Below are 12,527 nucleotides of genomic sequence, written 5' to 3'. Positions count from 1 at the left end.
GATGGACTCCAAGCCACAGCTGTAACCTACACCACAGCTGCAGCAATGCCGGATCCTTAATCCACTGCACCAAGCTAGGGAGCGATCCCGCACTGCCACAAAGACAACACAAGATCCTAACCCACTGTGCCACCGCAGGGACTCTTCTTATATCCATGTCTTGCAACTTCCTCTGGGAATCTGCTTCCTCTTTTTACACACGTCTGAGTCCCTTGTGAGGACAAGTCCCCATACACCAGAGTGAAGGACAGCCCGAGACTCCCCACCATGTCTCAGGAGACTTCGAATTCTCAAGGCTCTAAAGAAAACAGAAGCCTTGGAGCCCTTAATTCTGAACAGTAAAAATCTACCACCCTTTTTTCTGTTCATCTTCATTTCTAATCTAAGGATGGAAAATAGAGTGGAAATGGACGGGGTAACCTTTTCTAAGAAAAACGTGGTCTTTTTAAAGGCGAAAAAGAGAAGTAAAATTTGAATGCAGAAAGGATACAAATAAGCACACTTGCAACCTTGGCAAGTACATTAAGGGGAGTGTAAAGGGAATTAGACTGCGTGGGAGTCAGGCTCAGTCCAAAGAAAACAGGCCCGGGAATGTTTCAAGACCGGATCTAAAGAGAACGAGTGAGTCACTAAGCAGAGAAAGGAAAAAACAGAAAACACCAGAAGATACCGTCATTCCAGTGAAAGAAACCCTATAGCCAGCAGTGAGGAAGTTTAAGGGGTAGAAACGTTGTTTAAAGACAAGCAAAGAGGGAGAAATAGCGATTTGTCTTTTTGCCAAATTCAGTGCTGCCAGTGGGGAGGAAAAAGAATGGGGAATGTGGGAGGGATTGAGGAATTCTAATAAGAAAGTTATCTCCCCCAAAGAATGCCGGAGAAGAGGTGGTTTTTTTGTTTTTGGGTTTTTTTTTTCCATGAGAGATTAAGTCATTATTCTTAAATAGCCCAAAAGGTCATGCCTTGCCTTTTTGGAGCTTATAATTGCTGAGTAGAAGAATTTTTTTCTAATATGAAGTAGGGAGCAAGAGGTTATACAGAAAGGATAAAGATCCCTAAATTAAAAATAAGAAGGCACTTAAACAGTTTATAGTTTAAAAAAATTTTATGTATGTGAAAAACTCCTGACTGCAGACAAGGCTGAGACTATGGACTGCATCACAGTTAGCTAACCGTGCCAATTATTCTTACTGAAAATGAAGGATGGGAAGCCGCAAATGTCTTCTAAATAGTCCTTTATCGTTCTCTCCTAAGTTACTTCAAGTCACAAATACAGTTTTAATTCAGTGAATCAACGCATCACCTACTTAACGTTCTCCACGTTCAATTCTATCATCAAAATTAGGGAGCAATGCAAGCTAATTTAATAAACAAAGAAAATACAAATAAAATAAAATGTAGCCACTTTGAGAGAACTATAGTTCCCTATTTTAAAAAAGCAAGCAAACAAACAAACAAAACTTCTATTTTGTTGCCAGTGGGGATTTCTGGTAGTGGGTTTATCTGATAAGCTTCAGAAACAACAGTTCTATTGAACTGCCAGAAAGGAAGTTGTTCTGACCAGATTGCTTCCTGTGGTGAACAAAGGGCTTTTGCTGACATGGCAACTTCATGGTTATAGAGACTAGCCTGCAAATTTCGTCCTTCCAAAGTGAAAGTTGTTGATGTTGTTGTTTAATTTCACTCTCTCAAGAGGTAACAAAATCTTTAGACTTGCTTCCTAAATAACAAATGTTACAAAGCCCAGGGGTATTTCATGTGAAGAATAAGAACACAGGGCAAAGCCGGCACAGCCAAGCATGCAGAGTTTTTGAAAAGTACCAGAATTTGTTTACCTGAAGACTTCTTAAGGTGCAGAACCGATGTTTCAGGTTAAAAGGCTGCGTCTTGAAAATGCAGGCATGAAAAAGCAGGATGCTGCTCTGTCCTGGCCTTCATCTCTCTCCCCTCGTGCTTGGCGTAGAAGGCATCACTGGTAAGACAGAAGAAAAGGGGCTGCTTGTGTGAGGCTCAAGGAAGTCCTGAAGCAGGTGGGCTCTCCTTTGGGCACTTTCTCCGCAAAGGAGACCCCTCTCTCTGAGTGGTTGAGGCCAGGATGAGAAGACCTCCGAGGAATTCCTACAATATCGTCGAGGTTGCTGTCCAGTGGCGCAGGGCAGGTGTGTGTGGTAGAGGAAGAGAAAGCAAGGACCCCTTGGGAGGAGGCCTCTAGATGAAAAGCTACAGGCTCGCTGCACTTCCCGTGGCGGGACATCGGGGAGAAGACACGAAGGTCAGGAAGGAGCTTAACGGCGCTGATGGACCCTAAGGAGAAGAGAGGTGGTTATGGGAAGAAGGAAAGCAGCTTAGCACTTCAAACCTTTGTTCCACTTCAACTCTGACGAGGGACGTTTTGCCTCGGTGCCTAAATATACCCAAATAGAAGAAGCACCAACTTCAGATTTAAAAAAAAGTCATACATCAGACATACATTAGAGAATACCTATATCCCTCTTCCTTTGAAAATAAAAGCAAACCGCTACAACAGAACTGGTTACATAATTTCCAGTGCAAAATGAAAATCCAGAGCTCAAAACTTATTAAGGATTTCAAAAAGTTATCATTGTGGCTCAGCAGGTTCAGAACCTGACACAGTGTCCTGTGGGTTCAATCCGGGCCTCTCTCGGTGGGGTGAGGTTGCCATAAATTGCAGCTCAGATCTGGTGTTGCTGTGGCTGTGGTGTAGACTGGCAGCCAAAGCTCCAACTGGACCCCTAGCCAAATTTCAAGAAGGCAACAGCAGACCAGTAAGCCCGGCAAGGGACCCTTCTGAGTCCTGGTCCTGTGTGACTGCCCAGGATACTCAGTCATCCACGAAGCTCTTGCTGGCTCGCAGTTAAGATCAGATTTGGGCGGGTTCAATAAAGCACTCAGTGGGGAGGAATCCCAGATGTAACTCTTACTGTAAAAATTCAAGAGGGAGCTTGATTACTGAAATCTGACCGGTTACCCTCCGCTTTTCTCTGAGCTATGACAGGGTCTAGATGCTACTTCCAATTCTAGTATTTTACTATCCCACCAGGACACAACCTGTACACTGTGAGTAATGAGAGCTCAGAAGGACATGATGTACACCTCTCAGAAATGGAAAAGACTGGATGGAGTTCCTGGCGTGGCTCAGTGGTAACAAACCCGACAAGGATCCATGAGGACACGGGTTTGATCCCCGGCCTTGCCTAGTGAGCTAAAGGATCCGGAATTGCCATGAGCTGTGGTGTAGGTGGCAGACACGGCTTGGATCCTGTGTTGCTGTGGCTCTGGCTGTGGCTGTAACCGGCAGCAGCAGCTCCAATTTGATCCCTAGCCTGGGAACTTGTATATGCCACACAAATGGCCCTAAAAAGCAAAAAAGAAAGAGAGAGAGAGAGAGAGAGAGAGAGAGAGAGAGAGAGAGAGAGAGAAAGAAAGAAAGAAAGAAAGAAAGAAAGAAAGAAAGAAAGAAAGAAAGAAAGAAAGAAAGAAAGAAAGAAAGAAAGAAAGGAAGGAAGGAAGGAAGGAAGGAAGGAAGGAAGGAAGAAAGGAAGGAAGGAAGGAAGGAAGAAATGGGAAAGGCTGAAAATATGTTCTGCACAGTTTTAGTTCTTTTTAAATACCTGTATATTCTTGTAACACGGTGAGGCCCAATGAAACTTATGCTTTCACTGTTATGGGTTAGTGATTTCGGTTCTAGAGCAAAGTGATAATACCACTGGTAATTCACTATGTCTTATTTCATATAAAACTAAAATACAAGTATAAATGCTAACGTTGTATTTGAAAATTTAAAAATCAGTGAAACTATATTTAATACATTTAAAATACAAGTTTATAAATATAAAAGATCAGATAAAAATAAAATTTATAATACAAATGTTAAACATTTATTATCATTGTGATAAAAATTTTCCATAGATAAAATTATTCAAAATATTTTAAGTGTACTAAACACTATGTTCAAATTAAGATAATTGATATAACCATGAAAAATCAGAAATGAAGCACACATTTTCAATAAAAGGCAGTATAAAACCAAAAGCATCAATTACATCATGATTAATCCTTGAGCAAAATTTTTTTCATTTTTTAAAAAAGTTTTATTGAAGTAGAGTTGATTGCAATGCTGTGATAATTTCTGCTGTGCAACAAAGTGATTCAGTTAATATATATAGACACATTCATTCTTTTTCAGATTCTTTTCCCACATAGATTATCACAGAACACCGGGGAGAGTTCCCTGTGCTACAGAGCAGGTCCCTGTTGGTCAGTCATTCCACACACCTCAGGGTGCATGTGCTGATCCCAAACCCCCCGTCCATCCCTCTCCCCACCATTCCCTTTGGTAATCATAAGCGTGTTTTCAAAGTCCGTGAGTCTTCCTGTTCTGCAAATAAGTTCTTTTGTATCCTTTTTCAGATTCTACAGACAAGTGATATCATAGGACGTTTGTCTTTCACTGTCTAACTTCATCAGGATGATAACCTCTAGGTCCATCCATGTTGCTGCAAATGGCACTCTTTCATCTTTCTCAATGGCTGAGTACTATTTCATAGTGTTGATGTACCACTTCTTCTAATCCATCCCTCTGTTGATGGCTATTGTAAATAATGCTGCAGCGAACATTGCAGAGTATGTATCTTTTCAAATTACGGTTTTCTACAGATAGATGCCCAGTTGTGGGATTGCTGGATCATATGGTGGTTCTAGTTTTAGTTGTTTTGAGGAAACTCCATACTGTTTTCCACAGTGGTTGCACCAGTTTATATTCCCACCAACAGCATAAGCGGGTTCCCTTATCTCCATACCCTCTCCAGCATTTATTATTTATAGACTTTTTGATGATGGCCAGTCTGGCTGGTGTAAGGTGGTACCTCAGAGTAGTTTTGATTTGTATTTCTCTAATAACTAATGATGTTGAGCATCTTTTCATGTGTTTTTTTGGCCATCTGTATGTCTTCTTTGGTGAAATGTCTATTTAGATCTTCTGCCTATTTTTTGATTGGCTTGTTTGTTTGTTCGACATTGAGCTGCATGAGTCTTTGGTGTATTTGGGAGATTAATCCCTTGTCAATCACTTCATTTGCAAATATTTTCTCCCATTCTGTGGCTTTCTTTTCATTTTTTGTTTGTTTGTTTGTTTGCTTTTATGGTTTCCTTTACTGTGCAAAAAACTTTTAAGTTTAATTAGGTCATATTTGTTTATTTTTTTTATTTTCAGTATTCTAGGAGGTGTACTGTTTATGTGGGAAGAGGAGTGTACAGTGCAGACACGGGCTGTACTCCAATAAATTCTATAACAACACAGCTCTTGATTTGTATCTAGTTATATGGCTACTTGAAATAAAAGCTACAGTTTTTATTTTTGTTTTTATCTTTTGAGGGCCACACCTGCGGCATAAGGAGGTTCCCAGGCTAGGGGTCTAATTGGAGCTGTTGCTGCCGGCTATACCACAGCCACGGCAATGCCAGATCAGAGCCGAGTCTGCCACCTACACCACAGCTCAAGGCAACGCCGAACTCTTAACCCACTGGGCGAGGCCAGGGATCGAACCCACAACCTCATGGTTGCTAGTCAGATCTGTTTCCCCTGCACCATGATGGGAACTCCTAAAAGCTCCATTTTTCAACCTCCCCTGTAATTAAGTACATGGTCTTCAAGTCACATGACTAAATTCTGACCAAAAGGATGTCGATAAAAGTAGTATACACGTTTCCAAGAAGTAACCTTAAAGGGAAAAGATGTACCTTCTCTTTCCTTGTCTTCCTCCCTGCCAGGGGGAATGCAGACTTGATGAACGGAGCTGCATCAGCTATTCTGGACTAAGAAGTGACCTTGTAAATGGCAGTCATGCAGAAGCAGCATGGTCTCTGACACTGTAAAGTATTATATCATTCCTGGGCCTCCTAACGCTAGACCTGTACTCTTTCATCCGGTACTCCTTAGCCATATGTGACTACCGAGCATTTGAAGTATAGATAGTCCTAACAGAGCTGTAAGTAGAAAATGCATATCAGGGAGTTCCCGTCGTGGCGCAGTGGTTAACGAATCTGACTAGGGACCATGAGGTTGCGGGTTTGATCCCTGGCCTTGTTCAGTCGGTTAAGGATCCGGCATTGCCGTGAGCTGTGGTGTAGGTGGCAGAGGAGGCTCGGATTTGGCATTGCTGTGGCTGGGGTGTAGGCCGGCGGCTACAGCTCCAATTAGACCCCTAGCCTGGGAACCTCCATATGCCACGAAAGCAACCCAAGAAAATGGCAAAAAGACGAAAAAAAGAAAATTCATATCAGACTTTGAAGACAGAATGCAAAAAAAAGAGTGTAATAAATTTATATTAATTACACGTCCAATTATAACATTTTGGATATGTTGAGTGAATAAAATATATTAAAATTAATTACAACTGGAGTTCCTGTCATGGCTCAGTGGTTAACGAACCCAACTAGCATCCATGAGGACGCAGGTTCAATCCCTGACCTTACTCAGTGGGTTAAGGATCCAGCATTACCGTGAGCTGTGGTGTAGACTGCAGACGAGGCTCAAATCCCGCATTGCTGTGGCTCTGGCGTAGGCCAGTGGCTACAGCTCAGATTGGATCCCTAGCCTGGGAACCTCCATATGCCACAGGTAGACAAAAAGACCAAAAAAAAAAAAAAATTAATTACATCTGATTCTTTTTACCTTTTTAAAATGGCTATGAGAAAATTTTAATTACCTACATGACTTGCATTGTATTTCTACTGGAGAGCCCAGTACTAAAATTTTACATAGGCAAAAAAGAAAAAAAAAGAAAAAAAAAAGGAGTTCCCATCATGGCTCAGTGCTTAACAAATCCAACTAGGTGCCATGAGGTTTCAGGTTCGATCCCTGGCCTCGCTCAGTGGGTTAAGGATCTGGCATTGCCGTGAGCTGTGGTGTAGGTCACAGACGTGGCTCGGATCCTGCATTGCTGTGGCTGTGGTGCAGGCTGGCGGCTACAGTTCCGATTAGACCCCTGGCCTGGGAACTTCCATATGCCATGGGTGCAGCCCTGGAAAAAGACAAAAAGACAAAAAAAAAATTTTTTTTTACATAGGAAAAATCTTCTTTCTTAAGCCCTTGTTATTTTGGATTTTCTATCACTCATGGTTGAACTTAATCTTAACAAATTATCTAAAAACACATTTTTAAAAATCCTATCTCAAGTCTCAGACCTCTCATCTGAATTCCAGCTATATATCCTCAAGTGTCTACTTAAAATTTCCCCTTAGCTATTTCAAAGGCATTTCGAACCTACAGGTCTCAGACTGACTTCACGATCTTTTCGTACATACACCCACAGTCAAGCAAGTTTCTCTTCCACCGTCACCTCAGTGAAGTCACTACCATCCATTAGGTCATGCCAGGGAACAGCCATCTTTCCTTCAGCCAGCCAACCCAGGCCACCGTGAAGTCCTCGAAACTGAATCAAATCCAAAGCACCTTTCTAGTAGCCTGCGTTACTCCACTACCAGGGCCACCGCTCTAGTCTTAGCTATCTTCCTTTCTCCTCTGGTCTGCCAAGCTGGTCTCATCCAGCCTGGCCTCCTTCCAACTTATTTTTCATGCTGCCACCAGAACGTTCTTTTCAAAAGCTTCATCTGGTCACATAAGCCTCAGGATTTAATTCTTTCGTCGGCGTCTTATTGGTCTTAAGCCCAAGCTCCATGAAAAGGACTAGAAAACTCTACATCGTCTGGACCACGCATCCCTTACTGTCTGTGTTCCTGCCGTGGGGAATGTGCCATGTCCCCTCACGTCAGGGGGCCTCTGCCTGTGCTGCTCTCCCCATCTCGAATCCCGTCTATGGGTGACTCCCGGTCACACTCTGGAAATCAGGAGAAATTTTTCTGACCTGCAGTACAGGTTAGTTTTCATTACATGGTCTCACAAAAATTATATTACTCTTAGACTTCAATTGCAGTTTATAACTATATAGTCACCTTATGTATTTACTCATGTCTGACTATGAAAATTGCAGTTGTGCCTGTTCTGGTTCTCCACTGCATCGTCAGTGCCTAGCACAATTTCTGGCCAAAAACAGATAATAAACATTGATGAAAAGAATTAATGCGTTTGTATTTATTATTTATTTATTCATTCATTTATTTGGTTTTGGTCTTTTTAGGGCCACAACCATGGCATGTGGAAGTTCCCAGGCTAGGAGCAAATTGGAGCTGCAGCTGCCAGCCTACACCACAGCCACAGCAACGTGGGATCCGAGCCGCGTCCACGACCTACACAACAGCTCATGGCAACACTGGATCCTTAACCTACTGAGCAAGGCCAGGGATTTGAACCTACATCCTCATGGATACTAGTCAGTCATTTCCACTGAGCCACAGCAGGAACTCTGAGTTCATATTTATTATTTTCATTTGTAAGTATTCTATTTGAAATATATGGGATATAATATGAATCGGAAGCAGTATATCATGGCACTTTAAGTTCATTTAAATAAAATACTTTCCTCGAAACCCATATCCTATCAAAGAAGAGCACATTAAAAGAAAGAAACATATATATATATTAGACATATTACACCCTAAAAGTCAGGCTTCTCAGAACTTCTCAGAGCAGAAAAGAAATAAACCCCACAAGTGATCCGTGAGCTCTCATGTGTCATTCCCAGCACCTTTCGACGCCAGCTTTCCAGTCACAACTTTACCACCATCTTCACGGACAAAAATTCCTCTCCATGTAATTAAGAGACATAGTCCTCACAAACATTCTGAGCTTGGGCCGAAAGTGAACTGGCTCATTCGGGCCTCAAGGACACACAGGTACCACTGAGTCTTAACCTCACGGTGAGATCAGTGGCATTGAAGAATGACGGCGCACGGTCTGCGGGCAGCCTGGGAGAAGGGCTTAGCCCCCCACTGCCCCAGGCATATAGAGGTTCCCCGGCGAGGGGTCGAATTAGAGTTACAGCTGCCGGCCTACACCACAGCCACAGCAACACAGGATCCCTGACCCGCTGAGCGAGGCCAGGGATGGAACCCCCATCCTCCTGGATACTAGTCAGATTTCTTTCTGCTGTGCCACAGTGGGAACTCCTAGATCTACAGGAGTCTTTTTTTTTTTTTTTTTTTTGTCGTTTTTTAGGGCCACACTCACAGCACATGGAGGTTCCCAGGGGTCAAGTCCGAGCTGTAGCTACTGGCCTACACCACAGCCACAGCAACACCAGATCCAAGCCACATCTGCCACCTATACCACAGCTCACAGCAATGCCAACTCCTTAACCCACTGAGCGAGGCCAGAGATCAAACCTGCGTCCTCATGGACACTAGTCGGGTTCGTTAACCACTGAGCCACAAGGGGAACTCCAGAGCTACAAGATTCTTACATCTATTGTTCACACTCATTTTAAAAGTCATTTATTAATTTAATAAGTTGATTCATTTTTATTGAATTATAGTTGATGTACAATATTATATTAGTCTCAAATGTACAATATAGTGATCCAATAGCTTTATAAATTATACTCTATTTAAAGTTATTATAAAACACTGGTTATATTCCCTGTGCTATAAGATATATCCCTGTAGCTTACTCACTTCATATGTGGTAGTTTGTATCTCTAAGCCCCTTACCTGTCTTGCACTTAGCCCCCTTCCTTCTCCCTAAAGGTAAAAACACTAGTTTATTCTCTTTATGAATTTGTTTTTGTTTTGTTATATTCCTTCATTTTATTGTTTTGAGTCCAGATTTAGATTTAAATATAGGTGAAAACTTATATTTGTTTTTCTCGGCCAATTTTATTATTTTACTAAGCATAATATGTTGTGATTTTAGAAACTGCCTGTATTCAATGCATAATTGTAATTAAGCTTATATCATAAACAGTAAGTGAAATTTTGTTTAAAAAAATTATTCCTGATTTTGAATTAGTATTCAAGTTGGCAAAATATCTACTTCAAAAATAGCATTCACAGGGAGTTCCCGTCATGGCACAGCAGAAACAAATCTGACTAGTATCCATGGGATGCAGGTTCCATCCCTGGCCTCGCTCAGCGGGTTAAGGATCCAGCATTGCCATGAGCTGTGGTGTAGGTCGCAGATGCGGCTTGGATCTGGTGTTGCTGTGGCTGTGGCGTAGGCCTTCAGCAGTAGCTCCAGTTTGACCCCTAGCCTGGGAACCTCCATATGCCGTGGGTGCGGCCCTAAAAAGAAAAAAAAAAAAAAATAGCATTCAAAAAATATTTCCCAAATATTCTCTTGCAACTCTTTGCTACAGTAACACTTTGGGCCTGAATTTTATTTTCAGAGGTTTAAAGACATATTTTTATTTCTGCTGAATTTTGTCCCTAGAGAAGACCTATTATTAAAAAATAATTTTAGGGGATTCAATTGTATCTTAAAAGCAAATAAACAGAAGAAAATAAAAAACACCAAAAGGGAGGGTTTAAGAGAGGGAGGAAGGAAAAAAATACTTAGAACCTGCTCATTGGGAAACAGTTCTCCATGGATGTCTCACATTTCAAGCAAGCAAAGGAAGTGACTTCTCACCCCCTCCTCCACCCCCCCACCCTCCCCCACATTATCTTTTCAAGGATATTTGTATAGAGAACAACCCTGAAAGACAGAAGGAGTACTACCTCTTTAGAGCAGAGGGCAGGTTTGTTTGCTGTTCAGCACAATTAAGATAATGTTTCCCTCCAGGGCAAAGGTTGGGCAGTTTGCTTGAGCCCCCTTATATGATTGGGGGTTCCTAAGCCCAGGGTCCCTCAGCTGTGATGCAAACCTACTGTTTGTGTAGCACTTACCCAGGCCACTGTACGTTACCTCCCTAAGATTTGTGGGGGACACAAATGACATCAACATGAAGCTCATGCTCCCTAACGTGCTACGAGTAATAAAGTCCTTTTCCCCTGACCTAGGAGTCTCGTGTCTTTTGCCAGCACTCACAAATGTGGCAGCTAACTTGACACACCTGGTGCAAGAATGGGATACGGACAGATACAGCTTTCTGGTAGAGAAAGGACAAGGGAGCCTAAGGACTGGACTATGGTTTAAGAGAAGACTCCCCAGGACCCGGTCAGCAGTGAAGCTCTTGCCCAAGCAGCAGACAAGGGCCGATGGGAGTCGGGGGGAGAAGTCTCCCACTGTCCTACTTGTTTGTGTTTACAGGCTAGGTGGCAAGAGGCCAAATTGAAATAAATCACCTAAATGTCACTCACCCTCCTCTGCGAGGGAAGAGAAAGGGTCTGAATCCCCAGAGGAACTCCCACTGTGGCTGACTAGGATCCATGAGGATGTGGGTTCGATCCCTGGCCTCGCTCAGTAGGTTAAGGATCCGGTGTTGCCGTGAGCTGTGGTGTAGGTCACAGACTCGGTCCAGGTCCCTCATGGCTGTGGCTGTGGCAGAGGCCGGGAGCCATAGCTCCAATTCAACCCTGTGGACTCAAGTTTGGCCCTTGCCATGGGCCTCTACATGGAGTAAAACAAGAGCCGCTGCAGCGGGCCGATCTGCAGCACCCCCTGAGTGGGGCTCAGGGTGGAGACCAGGAGTGAGGCCCTCTGTGCTCTGGGAAAACTGGAAGTACAGGCCTTCAGATAGTCAGATATTTTCAGGAGACTTTATGAGCCCAATTCTTGCATCTCCACATATCTAGAAAAACGCTAAAATACGTCAGTGATGACTAATGTCTGTGACCCAGCCTGAGAGCCTCCATACGCCAAGGGTGCAGTCCGAAAGAAAGAGAGAGAGAGAGAGAGAAAGAAAGAAAGAGAGAGAGAGAGAAAGAAAGAAAGGGGGGAGAGAAAAAGAGAAAGAAAAGAAAAGAAAAGAAAAGAAAGAAAGAAAGAGAGAGAGAGAAAGAAAGAAGGGAGGGAGGGAGGAAGGAAAGGAAGGAAGGAAGGAAGGAAGGAAGGAAGGAAGAAAGAAAGAAAGAAAGAAAGGAAGGAAGGAAGGGGGGAGAGAGAGAAAGAGAAAGAAAGAAGGAAGGAAGGAAGGAAAGAAAGAAAGAAAGAAAGAGAGAGAGAAAGAAAGAAAGAAAGAAAGGAGGAGGAGGGAGAAAGGAAGGAAGGAAGGAAGGAAGAAGGAAGAAAGAAAGAAAGAAAGAAAGAAGGGAGGGAGGGAGGAAGGAAAGGAAGGAAGAAAGAAAGAGAAAGAAAGAAGGAAAGGGGGGAGAGAGAAAGAGAAAGAAAGAAAGAGAGAGAGAAAGAAAAAGAAAGAAAGGAAGAGGGGGAGGGAGAGAGAAAAAGAAAGAGAGAGAAAGAAAAAGAAAGAAAGAAAGAAAGAAAGAAAGAAGGAAAGAAAGAAAGAAAGAAAGAAAAAGAAAGAAGGAAAGAGGGGGAGGGAGAGAGAAAAAGAAAGAGAGAGAAAGAAAAAGAAAGAAAGAGAAAAAGAAAGAAAGAAGGAAGGAAGGAAAAGAAAGAAAGAAAGAAGGAAGGAAAAGAAAGGGAGGAAGGGGTTGAAAATGAATGAGGGACACAGTCTTCAGTGCTGATGTTTCCACAGTTTCGTTTTTGGTGACTTTCCCTTCTACACTTT

The 12,527-nt window shown here is 42.6% G+C and overlaps 1 protein-coding gene across 1 annotated transcript in view; it reads right to left on the bottom strand.

Moving 5' to 3' along the window:
- Positions 1,976 to 12,527, bottom strand: part of LOC106504776 (collagen alpha-1(I) chain-like) — a 51,013-nt gene continuing 40,461 nt past the window's right edge. The window contains exon 5 of the mRNA XM_021100555.1: positions 1,976 to 2,301. The gene's annotated coding sequence lies outside the window, so the exon portion shown is untranslated. The remainder of the gene's footprint in view (positions 2,302 to 12,527) is intronic.

Source organism: Sus scrofa, chromosome 8 (assembly GCF_000003025.6).
Source record: "Sus scrofa isolate TJ Tabasco breed Duroc chromosome 8, Sscrofa11.1, whole genome shotgun sequence".
Lineage (NCBI taxonomy): Eukaryota > Metazoa > Chordata > Mammalia > Artiodactyla > Suidae > Sus > Sus scrofa.
Note: the sequence above shows the minus strand (reverse complement) of the source record. Positions and strands in the feature narration are given on the sequence as shown.